Genomic DNA, 15,096 nt, shown 5'->3' with positions numbered 1-15,096 from the left:
TATGGTAATTAACAAAAACATGAAGTTATAATGGAATATTTTAATGGTAAACATAAATTTCAATTTCACTAACATTATATAATCTGTGCTTATACTATTAATACTGAATTATGGAGTAATTAAAAGTAATGATACTTTACTATCAAATTATGAAGTACTATTAATATATTCTACTTTACGTTACTAATATGTTAGAATTTGAAAGATATGTGATGTTAATAAAATTTTAATGAAATGCTTTCTAAGAGTCTCAGTAATATTTATATAAAAGTTGTGTGAGGTATTGTTTAGTCAACAAATTAAGTGATGTTTCTCAAAGTGTTGGCGTCTTCTGGTTAACTTTTTATTTTAAGAGAATTTTTTAGAGCAGTTTTAGGTTTACAACAAAATTGAGAAGAAGATACAGAGATGTCCCACTTCCCCCTGCCCCACCCATGCACGGCCTCCTCCTTAGCAACACCACCACCAGAGGGTACCTTTGTTACTAAGGATGAGCCAGAATAGCACATCACCCTCACCCGCTGTCCACAGTTTACACTGGGGTTCACTCTGGGAACTGCACATTCTGTGGGTTTGGACAAACGGATAATGACATGTATCCATCACTATAATGTCACACAGAGTATTTTCACTGCCCTATAAATCCTCTGTGCTGATTAACTTTTTAAAAAGTGTATATTTGCAAAAGAATGGGTTATCTGAAGTTAACAGTTTGTCTCTTAATTTTCCACATAATAAAATTATTATTACCACCTTATATCTATGAAGAATTCCTAGTACTGGTTAATGTTCTCATTTGAAATGTTAAGAGATTCACACTCTAGTATACTTTAAATATATCATTTCCTGGTAAAGAGCACTTTATTTGAATGTTCGTATTACTATTAACTAGACTATCTTAATCTACAATATTTGACACGTACCATAAAAATATTTGTTGGGTTAATACTATTGATTTTAAATTTCATAATAGTTGGTTATATTTCAATGTACATTTTTCACTTTACATAATTTTTTTATTTCGATTGTTTTGGAAGAGTTTCCTCTGTACGTCGATAGTCTGCAGTGTGTGAATGAGCCTAGCAGGAAACGTCGGTAGATGACAGACCCTAAGACAGAATTTAAAAGACATATTTTATCCTTTATATGCCTGGAACATAAAAATCCACATATTATCACACAAATCAGTAATGTAAATCATGCATAAATTTTTAAATAACATATTTATTTTTCCATTCTGCTGGTTCGTTAAAAAACGAGCTGTGATACATTTCTAAAATCAACTTTTGAAGTTTCCTGGTGGTCCAATGGTCAAGACTTGGCGCTTTCACTGCTGTGGCCCAAGTTCAATCCCTGGTCAGGGAATCAAGATCCCGCAAGCTGCGTGGTGCACCCAATAAATAAACTTTTAATATATATTCTAAATATGATATTGCAGATTTAATAGTGACAATAACAAAATAGCATCATGTTCCTGTACTATGTTAGAGAAATCATTCAATAGCATTTAGTAATTATATCTTTCCTTGTTATTCTTCTCCTTAATCAAATTAAAAAGCTAGACATGTTTGGGAAATAGAAAGTGAGTTCACATTCCTGGAAGAGAAAATGACCATTGATCCCCAAAAAGTAGGAGTCAAAGTAGTTCGTGAGGTCAACTGTGAACGCTTGAGGCCAGTTTCCTCCAGGGATTCAGCCCCCTGGGCCCAGGTGAGTGAGTGACACGGCGCCCAGCGTGTGTGGCGTGAACGGGCCCCCGGCACACCTCGCACGTCCACTGCATCCACGTGCAGTGCCATTTCACGGTTCCCTCACGTACAGTTTACACAATAATTTTCAAAGTAAAAGCCAAAGGGGTTTTTTGGTTTGTTTTGTTTTTATTTCAACTAGTTCTTCACTGTCATGAGTACTCCATACAGAATGATTTTTGTGGCAGACATTTCTGTTCCGTACAGGAAGCCACTGTGGCACAGGAATGCAGGTCACTGATCAGCCTCTGCACATCTCATCTGCTCCAGGCTGGCCTCTGGCAGTGAGGGAGGCTCGGCTCTTACCAGCCCCGAATCCTACAGGGCCGGCATTTAAGCCGCTTCCGGGACTGAGCTGGGTGCAGTGGGTATGGGAGTGGGTAGAGCAGAGCTGGGGGGCAGGGAGAAAATTGACATCTGTTCCCGACTCCAGGGAAGGCGAGGGACCAACACCAGGAGAGCCTGGGGAGGGATCAGCCCTGTGGGGAATGAACCAGGGCTCACTGGCCGCCTGGACCCTGGCTCAGCCCTTTGCTGAAGGTCGTTGCCACCACCAGCCCATTCCCTTCCTCCTCCAGTCAGGCTCATTATGGCTCCAATGTTTTCCATCAGGTTTCTACTCCACTTCTGTTTTTTCCTGGACCTAGAGTCCAGAGCAGACGCCCTGAAGGCTCCAGCTCACCTTCTGCCCTAGTCTTCTTTGAACTGTCTGAGGAGAAAGCAGACTTTGTCAGCCATAAGCCAGCCTGGTACCCTCAGCTGGGCCATGGTTGTCCCGGTGAACATACCAAATTCCACACAACGTCAGCATCACTCAAGGCCATTATGTGACAATGATGGATCAAGACAAAAGCAATTCCACCCAGCTGTCATGTCTGGACAAAGACAAAACACCGACATCATCCAAGCCACAAAATAACCACTATTCCCCTCTCTCAGCATATACAAGTGACTGCTGCTTCTTTACAAATTACAGCTGTAGTCTTGCTCTGTTCAGACCTCCCTAGAGAGATTTCATAAGACATTAGTCATAGAATTATCCCTTGTGTGGGTTGTCTTTCAACTTTCATTTTCATTTTGATGAAGTCCAATCTATCAGTTTTTCTTTGGTTGCACGTGGTTTTTGGTGTCATACCTGAGAAACCATCGCCTAATTCAAGGGCACAAATATTTGCGTCTTTGTTTTCAACTATGAGGTTTGTGATGTTAACTCTTGTATTTAGGTATTTTATCTATTTTAGGTTTTTAAAAATATTCTTAGACATGGGTGCAATTTCTTTCCTTTGCATGTAGACGTCCACATAAAAAGACTATTATATCTCCCATTGAACGTTCTTGGCACCACTGTCAAAAATAACCATAAATGTGAGGATTTATTTCTGAACTCTCAATTCTATTCCATTGATCTATACGTCTATTCTTAAGCCAGTATCACAGAGTCTTAATTAAGGAACCTTTGTGGTAAGAACTGACACTGGGAAGTGTGAGGACTCAATTTATTTTTCCGTTTGAGTTTGTTGTGTCTATTCTGGGTCCTTGAATTTCCATGTGGATTTTATGGTCAGCTTGTCAATCTCCTCAAAAATGCCAACTGCGGATCTCGATAAAGATTACATTTAATCTGTAGATCAATTCAGGACTATTGCCATCTAGTACGGAGTCACCCAATCCATAATCACTTTTATTTAGGGCATTTGGGTATTTCCTTTTTTAGGATATCTTAAATGTCTTTCAAAACATTTTGTAGTTTTCGGTGTACAAATCTATTATGATAAACATATTCTTAAGTATTTTGTTATTTTTGGTGCCGGTGTAAATGCTATTTGTTAATTCTCCACTCTCCGGGCTCTAATCCTACATCACACCCTGCTTTCTGCGTGTGCCTGCCCCTAAGGTCACCAAACGCTCCCTTCCATCCATGCTGCTCCAGTGAGCCTCAGATGCCAGCTGTGCAACTTGTGCACCACTGCCCCTCACCCACTTGTACGTTCTCCTTCTGACTGTTTTTTTTTTTTCTTCCTACTCCAACTTGGCCCAACTTGGCCCTGGTCTCCTGTCCTCCCATCCCCTCTCGCTTCTCCTCTGATCTGTTCAAGACAGGAATGATTGTGGCAGGACAGGTGGGAAATGCAGAAAGGTTTGACATTTCAAGAAGAGAAGTATTATATTAACATCAAATTTTATTCACAAACTATGTATATTCTTCCATGTAAGAAAATTTATTCTTAATTTTTACCACATAATACACTTTTAAACACTGATATAATAGTTAAGTTACATTATTTTGTATTATATTTTTCAGTTTACTTAGGTTATTTTATGACTCAACCAAGTCTCTGTAATTACGTTGAAAGCTGCATAAAAATATAAACTGAACAACATACCAAATTTTTGAGGACACTTTTCCTGTGTATATATGATTACAAGTACTATTCCATTACAATAATTTACCCTAATTTTTTATTGCTACAAATTCTTCATTAAACTTTCCCAGATCACAGCACAAGCCTACATTTTCATCTTACGTTGTTTATGAAAGGTCATGTGCCAAAACTCTAAATACTTGGATGAAATGTAGGTTAAAGGATTCTCGACAGATTTTTTTTTTCTGCAGTCTCTGCTCTAGAATTCACCCATGTTGCTTAAAGGATAGATTATAAAGGCATTTCCACATTAACTGCAGACACACAATTTGGCTCTGTGTAAGTTCTCTGGTATATGTAAACATTAACGTTGAGGATGAAGACAGCTCTTCGTTACATTTCTAGTGTGGGTTCTTTCACATCAGCTAAGGTTAGAGGACTATTTGAAGGCTTTTCCATTACACGATTATTTTCTTTAAGGTTAGGACATACACCTGGAATTTTGGCCACATTCATTCCATATATAGGGTTCCTCTCTAGTGTGAACTCTCTCATGCTGTCTAAGGTGACAGTTTTGACCAAAGGATTCCTATGGTTTTTCTCCAGTGTGAATTCTCTTTTGTTGACTAAAGGATGAAGGATGACAAAAAGCTTTTCCACATTTATTATACACAAAGGAATTCTCTCCCATGCGACCCCTTTCATGCGAATCTGAGTTAGCCTTTTGACTGAAGTGTTTCCCACATGCATGACATTTATAGGGTTTCTCTCCAGTGTGTGTTCTTTGGTGTATACAAAGCTGAGTGCTCCGATAGAATTCTTTCCCACATTCCTTACATTTACATGGTTTCTCTCCCATGTGAATCCTTCAGTGTGAGTAAACATGTGCCTTATGTGTTTTTGTTTTTGTTTTTGTTTTTCATGGTGGCCAGAGACACATTTACAGTGTGCATGGGAGGCCCGGCCTGGGCCGCATCCTCAGGCAGGGTCTGACCCGTAATGCCGGGGTCCAGGGGTCCCGATGCCGCTCTGCAGTCAGCCCCGTTGTCTCAGTGTTTGATCTCGAGGCTTCCCAGAACAATATATTTAAACATAATAAAAAGCGCATTAAACTATTAAAAAAGAAAAAGGCCAAAGCGTTCCCACATTCCTTATGTTTATAGGGTTTTTCTCCAGTGTGTGTCTTTTTGTGTATAGAAAGCTGAGTGCTCTGGTGGAATTCTTTCCCACATTCATTACTTCATAGGTTTTTCCCCCACGTGAGTTAGCACATGCTGCATCACTGGGGATCTGTTAGTGGAAACTTCCCCATACTCATTACAGGCATGCTCTCCAGTGTGAAATCTCTGCTCTTCGAAGATGAGAGGTTGTTAAAGAATTTCTCACAGACATCATTAATTCTTTTCTCTACATGACTTCTCGTTTGACCATGCCGTGAATGTCTCCTGTTGAAATCTTCCCCATGTTAATTATATATGCCTTGTGTGTTATTTTCTACAACACAAAGAGATTTCCTGTTCCATAACAACTCAACTGCAGAGCTATCAAATTTGTTAAAGATTTCCTTAGTTTCAAAGACTTCAAGTGTGAACCACATTTATGCAACTGCTCTTTTGTAAGAACTCAGGTTATGGTTTTGAGCACACACTAATTTTTCCCTAAATTGAAGCCACCCAAAACTTTCTGCTGGGACAGCATTTATATCCAACTCAAATAACCATCGTGTCCTGCATTCTAAAGCCTTTCAGTTCCCAAGTCTATAATGTGGAGGAAAGGGTTCACCCCCCTGAAACTTACCACTGACGTGCAATTAGACGGGTCCTTCCTGCAGATATCTTGTATGGATATTATTTCTTGTCTCATAAGGCCACTTTTCCTGTCTAAAATAATGTTAAAAAAAGTTAGTGTGGCAATGGAGGAAGAAAACTGTGGAAAGAATGCAAGGCCTGCATAAGTAGGTTTCAAATACTGACCCTGACACGGAGCAAGAATGTGAAAAGGAGGTAGAGAGTTGAAACATATTTCAGAAAACTGAAAATTAGAAAGTATTTTCAGGATTGAAATATGAGAAAAAATAAAAATAAAAAATACTGGTTGTTGATAAGGTAAAGAGAAGGAAAACTGTCAAAGGGAAGGGAACAGGGCAAAGAACACCATGTGAAACTTTAAGAGGACATGAACAGTCCCTTTCTGAGGCCAAAAAGAAAGTGCAAAAGAGAGTACAGACCCCAGGGGCTCCACCACTTTCCTGAAAACATAATTCACTCAAGAAAATCCACAGGGGACATTTCCTAGCTTCTGCTCTCCCAGGATCAGGATCTTGCTGGTAATGAGCACACCTGATCCTGGAACTCACCTGGACTCAGGCACTGGGGAAATCCTTTTCCTTCCCTCCACAACTCCACTCCCTGCTCCAGCTGGGAAGTCACATCTGATCTGCAGAGTTGACACCCTGTGTGTAGGGGAAAGAAAGATACATTGGTTTCAGATTTGCACTAAGGACCATTCACATTCTTTAATTTCAGGGCAGGATACCAAGGAAGGACAAGATAAATGCTGGAGCAGAGCCCAGGGAAGAGCACCCGTAACACTGAATAACACTGAAAATACTGAGGGTCCTTCACCAGAGCAGGAACAATATCCTGCCACTGTGCCAACACAGGGAGCTCTTCTTGTTGCTGCTGTGCAGGCCCAAGGTCAAAGCCAGGGTGAAGAATCCTCAGTGTTTTCAACAGAGAAATCAAATGTTCCCACAGTAGGATGAACTTTACTTTTTAAAAAAGAATCCGAAACAGAAGCTCCACTGAACAATCTAATTTCTCTTTGGAAATAGATCACTGGCATCACTTTCAACAATGAATTTTTAACCATTAGGTGAGTATATAGAGCAGGATAGTTATTTCATAAATATTTAACACTTTCATTCATTTAAAAATATTCAGTGAATTCCTGATTGTTAAAGACAAAGAAGTGAGAAAGACAGGGAAAAGTGGTCAGGAAAACTATATTCTTTGGAGCTGACAAAACAGGTGTAAGCAAATAAATAAATGAATTAACTTCAAGTAGTTTTGAGAACCATGAAAGAGTGTGAACGAGGGCTGAGAAGGGGGAGGGACGTGTGGAAGCTGTTCTGGATACGTGTTAAAAAAATCTATCAGTGTTGGGCTTCCCTGGTGGCGCAGTGGTTAAGAATGCAAGGGACATGGGGTCGATCCCCAGGCCAGGAAGATCCCACATGCCTCAGAGCAACTAAGCCCGTGCACCACAATTACTGAGCCTGCGCTCTAGAGCCTGTGAGCCACAACTACTGAGCCCACATGCCTAGAGCTCGAGCTCCACAACAAAAGAAGCCACCACAATGAGTAGCCCTCACTCTCCACAACTAGAGAAAGCACACGCACAGCAACAAAGACACAATGCAGCCAATAAATAAAGTAAATAAATTTATTAAATATATATATATATATATATATATATATATCAGTGTTGACAGACTCACCCATGGAGACCAGATGACTGATGCTCTCCAGCATCACATCTCTGAACAGCTTCCTCTGCGAGGCATCCAGCAGGGCCCACTCTTCCTGGGTGAAGTCTATAGCTATATCCTTGAAGGTCACTGATTCCTAAAACATCATGGACACTTTGTGCAGCCAGGGCCCTCCCTACAAAGGGCCACGGGAGGATACTGGACGTGGTAGTGCTGTGGCTGGGTTGCTGCATGAGAGAAAGCTCAACCGTGCCTGGGGTTCCAGTCAAATGTGTCTCTGTGCTGACACATCATGTGTCTTTCACACATACAGAAATATACCCCCACTTTGAAAACGTAACATCATTCTAAACAATTATCTCACGAGTGACATAACTGTGGTGGAAATAACCTAGGCACAGCAATGGCCAAACTCTTGCAGGACTGAACATCCTCCTAGAGGATGTGGACGATCAGGGTGGCCTCTCTTATCTCTACACAACTCACATGTTCACGACAGGGAATAAGACGTACAGTTCAGAAGCAAACCTCAAGGGGCCCTAAGACTGCCATGCAGAAGGCACGTCCTGGCCTGACCCTCTGCGGTGAGGCCTTTGAGCACGTGTTGTCATCATCCTTCCTCCCCGTCACCACCTGTCTATATGCTCACGGGGAACAGAGGCCTCTCAGTTGATCCTGATCTTCCCAGTTCTTCAAAAATTGCTACAGGACTCTAGGTTTATTCTGTTACAATCCTTCTTCTCAACTCACAGCCCAAATTAAGAAAATGATACCAGACATTACTTTCTGTTTTCAAATTTGAACAAAATTTAATTACAAAGAACGAAACTGGGTTGTTGGGGGCAAAAGGGGTAAGGAGAATTTTTTCCCTTTGTAAGTTATTTACATGTTCAAGTATATTCTATAAAAACTTGGATAAATTTAAAATTGGGGTGGGATGAATTGGGAGATTGGAGTTGACATATATACACTAATATGTATAAAATAGGTGACTAATTAAAAAAATATCAAATTGTACACTTTACATATATGCAGTTTATTGTATGTCAATTGTAACTCAATAAAACTCTTTTTTAAAAGAAAAAACAAAATAAAATTGGGGACAATAAATGAATGATTCCTCATTGCTCTCTACCCCAATCTCAATGCTGCACAGCACTCCTCTGCAGTATCTGAATCACTGGGTGAACTGAACTCACCCAAAGAAACACGTGCCTCCCTGTAGGACTATAAACTTTTGCTCTTACTCATTTCTATCACCTGTGTTCACCACACGCCTAAGCCCACTGCAGACACTAACGTGGATAGTGAGTGAGTTATTTCTCATCCAAGGCCATGGGATAAATTGGAAGAAACAAGTTTTCACCTTTCCTTCTAGGACATCCTTAAGGGGGTGGGGAATGGAATAAAGCAGTGTAAATATTGGGTAGGGGATTATTTCTCGATCAGTCCCTGACCTGCCATAAGCCTCCCAGAGTTCTGAGGAAATGTGCCTGACAAAATAATTTAATTTTGTGGGGGCACACACAGGAGACCCAAGCCAAGAAGAGAAGCCCACTCATCCCCTGGAAAAACAGGTATCAATTCACAAGAAAGAGCAAGTCCTACTCACCTGGGGTTGCACTGTCTAGAACTCAGTCACCCTGTCTTCCTGTGTATTCTCACCAAAGGACAGTTCAACAGCTAAGCAGACAAAGCTGAGGAAAGAGAAAGAACCTAAAAGACTCCAGTCTTTTCTAACATTCCCAGATATGCCCACCATCTTGCACCTGCAAACCTTCACGTGGTGGTGACTCCTCACCATAGTCCAACCCACACGTACCTGCAAAGGGAACAAGGACAAACGGGGAGGGGGTCTCCTCTCCAAGGGTCAACAATAAGTCTTTGGCTCTTGATGCACATAAAGAAGATATTAACATCCTCATTACAGAGATAACAAAACAGATGTATGTGGCTTTATAGTTTAATTAGACATGGTATTCAGACATATTATTTAATTCCATCCCTAGCACCAAATCCTAAGAGAACCTGACTCCTGCCATATGGAGATTCTCGTATCCATAACCCAGGATGCCATTCTGGAGTTTCTGATTTTATAACTCTTGGTGAGGTCCACTAGCACTTTTTCCAACACCCATCTCAGTTCATCGGTGCCCCGTACTCTCGCTCAAGATAACTTGCCTTTAGCCCTCTGGGCTCCTCCACATACGGAATTCAGGCAATATCACTGTCTCACCCCTACCTGTATACCTCAGGGCCTTGGATATGTCACCAAGCAACTTCGGAATCTCTTTAATGTTGGGCTGAAACAATTCTGAGACCAATCCCTTGCTCAAGTGCTCAATGATTCTCATCATGCAAGTCTAGCACATAAAACCCCTTGCACAGAAAGAAGCAGGAGTACAGATGTTATAATACTACAGTTATGTTGACAGTCCCCATGAGGCAGAAAGCTCATAAAATATAGTGAAGGGGTTTAGCTCTGGAGGAAATTTATTGACTCCTTGGGATATCTCATTGAAATGCTGTCTGGAATTCTAGTTATTTTTATCAACAAGATTATCTCTTCATTTTATAATTTAAGGATATGAAAGAATTTGTCAGCTCTCAAGTACTACCTAAAACAATGTTTACAATTAAATGTACCACGTGAACAAATACTGATATTGAGTCAACAGAATATGATTAAAACCCTTCGATGCTGAGGACCTGGAAAGTGGAAACAAAATTTGCGAGTACTACGTGAGACTCTGAGTGGAGTTCCCATGTATTTGCTTACATACCTACATTCTTGCATTTAATACTCACAATAACCCTGCCTTTATGGGTTAGTCACACGTTTAACAAGTAATGTGCACTAGGGTCAGAAAGCTTTATTTATGTGACAAAATTGCGTGGCTAGAAACTGACAGAACCAGAATTTAAAATGAGCTCTGCCCATCTCTGAACGTCAAATAACTAAACATTCTAATCTTGTGGGTGGACACCAAAACCAGGTTTTACCTGTGTATGTCGCCAGTCAGATCCATGCCCAGAGACCTCTCCCTCACAGACCTCCTCCTTTCAGCCTGTTCACACAAATACTGCCCATGCCCAGGTTCTCCTACTACATGGGAACCTCCAGTTCCCTGACCTCAATTTCCAAAATCAGCCTCCACCTCTCCTCCTTTTTACGGATCAGTGTAACACACAATTACTCGTTTCAACATATATACACCAAGACCAACAATTCTAATACCCCTTAGTCCCTCCCCACATCCACTGACTGAGACCTCAGTCCCAGATGACTCCAAATATCTCCTCATCCCATGGCTGCATCTGTCACAGTTCAGGTTTAGGTACTGATCTGGTCTAATTACAGTGTCACACATCTCCCAAACGCTTTTTCTGGCATCTTACCATGGCTTACTAATCACTCTGCCGTGCTTCATTAATATGCCAATACTCTCTGTACCTTTCAAATCTCACCAATTCTCATCTTTTCCTCACTTTTCAAAAATGGCTTCACTTCCTACCGCAGAGATGAATTAGATAACCTGAAGACATACTTCTGTTCTCGCGTGAAATCTATACTTATTCCTGAGTTCCAACTCATCGGCATGTCCTCTCATGTAAAAACTAAACAGTCATCTCTATTCCTAACTAAATCCAACTTATCCAGTTGCATCCCTTTTTCACCTACTCCCTCAGATATTTTATATTATTGATTATAAACTGAATTTACTGTACCAGCAACCTCTTCATCACTTTCCCAACCATCTCCTTAAATTCATTTTGTCTCTACATTCTTGAAACAAAAACCAGCTCTAAGCCGATTTCTAGCTAGCCCCTGCCACATGACCTCTTCCCATTCAAACAAAATAAAACTGAAAAACAGTACATATTTGGTTACAATTTCCTCACACTCGCTCACTCTTTGGTTTATGAAAATCAACAATGATCTAGTTAATACATCTTGAGAAGAGTACAGTTATTCCCCCATAATTAAATCCAATGAGTTTCTCAAAATGAACTGTCATTTTGAGTATAAGCTTTTGTTTCAAGTTCAGTATTTTCCCTACATGTCTTTTTATGAAAACTTTATAAATTTGGCAGCGTCCTAGGTTTATTTCAGCAATTCCTATCACACTGGGGTCCTGCAAAAGACCTGTCATAAGATGAAGTTAATTCAAAAGTACCTAAGACTGTCATTGGGTCACAAAAAAAGTAAATCATGGTAATAATTCAACTTGAAAATGAAGCTGAGCATTATTTTAAATATATGAGAGAAGGCAATTTCCTTTAAAGCCTGGAAAGTAAAATTCTAACACATTCTGATCTGGATGTGAATAAAATACCCACACTTAAATATGGTTGGGAGCTTTTATACACCTACTCTTCAATTTTTCAATGTTTCGTCAACTACATTGACTCTATAGGGAAAATTACTCTCTAAAAATTAATAGAAGCGTGTAGCGCTGAAAACACGTCCCTTTCGCCCAGGGACCGGGCGCGTGTAGACCAGGCCCTTCCCGAGTCCCCATCACTCGTCGTGGCGCTTCCACCCCCGGCCACACGGTTCCCTTCCTCCGGAATCGTAGCGGGATTTCTCCTCAGAAACGATCTCGAACCCGTAAAAAATACTAGAGTGTGCTGTGATGTTCCCCCCAAATCCGTCTTGTTAAAGTAGCGCACAAGAAAGTGAAGAATAAAACACTTGGAAAAGTCCAGAAAATGAAAAGCACGTTCCCGCGATTTGAGGAAAATAACTTACCTCGCAGTCTTGTCAGTCCGGAGGGAACGAAGCGCTGGTTCTCGCCGAGAGGCGGCGTCGAGGGCGGCGGGCAGAACGCGCATGCGCCCTATGTGCGGCGCGGGACGGGATGCTCAGAGCTTGCTGTTCCCTGGAGCCCGCCACAGGCACCGCCGCAGGTGCAGTGGGGGTAACAGACATGTGAGGGGAGGCGGCTGGACTAGCCCGGCTGCTCATGGCTGACAGGGGAGAGCGTCCGTGTCAACTAGTAAAGGTATGTTTACCTTAATATAAACGATTATTCCTTACAGATGTGCATCTGTGTCTATATGCACATGTGGATCCGTGAATCGATAGATACAACTTAGGTGGACACACACAGGTCGGGACACACAAACATTTCCTCACACTGTCAGCTGGGAAGCCAAGAAACAAGCACTCCCCTCTAGCAATGAACACATTCAGATCTACGTTGTTGTTGCTGTTGCTGTTGAAGTCACATTTGCCAATAAAAAGAAACCGTGTTCCTGAGAGAAATCGTTCATTTCAGGAGATGTACAAGCTGAACCTGGAGATTCTTATAGTTCCAGACAGTGAGGTAGTGTTGATTCAACAAAACAGCAACAACACACACACACACACACACACACGCACAGGCACAGGCACAGGCACAGATGGGGTTATGTCAAAGCAAAACAGAAATCAACTAAAAGAGTTCCCAAGGGCCAAAACTGGAACATTTTGAGCAACAAATAAAGTAGTGTTCACTATAGCCCAGGGTACAAAGTAAATACCAGAGAGTTCATATACATTTACGTAAGAGTAACTATATAAGTAAATCGGAGGAGGGTACAAATCTCCCATGGGGAGGAGTTCCTGATCATTCAGGCGGATGTCAGCACCCCAGGAGGTGGAGTACAGCTCTCCAGTCTGTAAGGGCTGGGCGTAGCGAAATCCTTCCCAAGAGTGCATTTTTGGACATGACAGAAGCGTGGTTCTGGCACAGAAGCCCCACTTAGTACAGACATGTAGCTCCGGGTGCTGCCACCCCGCAGATGGGGCTGCATTCCCGCCATCTGCCCCGGCCGGGCTCACAGGACTCAGACATCTAGACCCACCCACTCTGGCCAGAGTTCCTGTAGGACGTCGTCATCTAACCCTCTGATCTGCGGGGTGTCGGGAACTGTGGGATCCACCCTTGGGCTCCCCGGAGGACATTAACTGTCAGCACAGGCAGGGGTGACTCAACTGCAAAGAGCCGCCTGCCTCAAGGTGACCTCCTCCCCAGAGTGGCTGACAGGCAGCAGTGAAGACTGTTAGGGGAGGTACAGCCCTGGACACTTTGGTCCAGTTTGGGACAAATACGAAAGGCCGTGTCGGCGCAGTGGCCACATGTGTGCTCGGCTGACTCCTGCTGTCAGGCTGAGGTGCAGCTGGGCTTCCCGTCTGCATGCATTTCTTCTCCTCATCATTTCCAAAGACATTCATCTCGAGATCTCTCCCTAATAAATATCCAGCACACAAAACTCCATCTCCTCTGCCCTCTGGTATCCAAACTGTGACAAAAGTGATAAGATTCCACGGAAAATCGGGCTCACAATAGAAGGAATCAAATTCTGCTGAGGATGGAAATAAAGACTGATGACATCTCATGAGATTTGTTTTTTGATTAGATATTAGTTTTACCAGCAAGAATAATATCCATGACCTACTGGGGACAAAACACAAGATTGTTTGAGGTTGGGAGAAATGTTCGTTAATGAGCTCTACTCTCAACCTGGATTAAAAAGGAGATGAGAGGAAACCTCTTAAAAATAGAAGTTCAGATTGTTTGCATATCTTTTTTTGTTTGTTTCATTTCAAATTTCAGGTTCGGTGATGCTATAACATATTTAAAGTCTCAGAGGAGGGTTCCGAGAGAGGGAGCACTTTAAAATAAACTATATAAGGCGGGTTTCCAACAAAATTAAAAATTGAGCAGAGGTCTGAACAGACATTTTTACAAAGAAGAAATACACTTGGCCACAGGCACATGAAAAGATGCTCAACAATGCTAATCACAGAAAACGAAGTCCAATCCACAATGAGATACCACCTCACACCTGTCAGAGTGGCTATCATCAAAATTCTACAAATAGCAAATGTTGGCTAGAATATGGAGAAAAGGGAACCCTCCTGCACTGTTGGTGGGAATGTAAGTTGGTGCAGCCACTATGGAGAACATTATGGAGGTGCCTCAAAAAGCTAAAAATAGAACTACTGTACAATCCAACAATTCCATTCCTGGGTATAAATCTGAGAAAAGGAAAACACGAATTCAAATAGATACATGCACCTCTCATATTCACAGCAGTATTTATTATAAAATAAATAAGCTACAACAATATATGGTAAAACACAGGGAATACAAACAAAATTTTATAATAACATTAAGTGGAATATAATCTATAAAAAATACTGGATCACTGTGTTGTATATCTGAAACAAATATAATATTGTACATCAACTATACTTTAAAAATTAAATGAAAATAAAATAAGTGTATTTTATTTAAATTATAACTTACATTCTGACATGGCAGGAGAGAATAGGAAAGAACAAGAATGTAGAAATAAATTTTCCCAAGCTGAGAGGAAAGGCAATTCCTTTCCTTTTACGCGGGAGAGGGCATAAAATGAATGACAGTACAGAGTCCTCTACACCTTGTGGCGGAAAGTGTCTCCATCCAAAATATCTATTTCATTTGGGAAATACTTTACACAT

This window comes from Hippopotamus amphibius, chromosome 10, assembly GCF_030028045.1.
Source record: "Hippopotamus amphibius kiboko isolate mHipAmp2 chromosome 10, mHipAmp2.hap2, whole genome shotgun sequence".
In the NCBI taxonomy this organism is placed as follows: domain Eukaryota; kingdom Metazoa; phylum Chordata; class Mammalia; order Artiodactyla; family Hippopotamidae; genus Hippopotamus; species Hippopotamus amphibius.
This window is presented reverse-complemented; position numbering follows the sequence as displayed.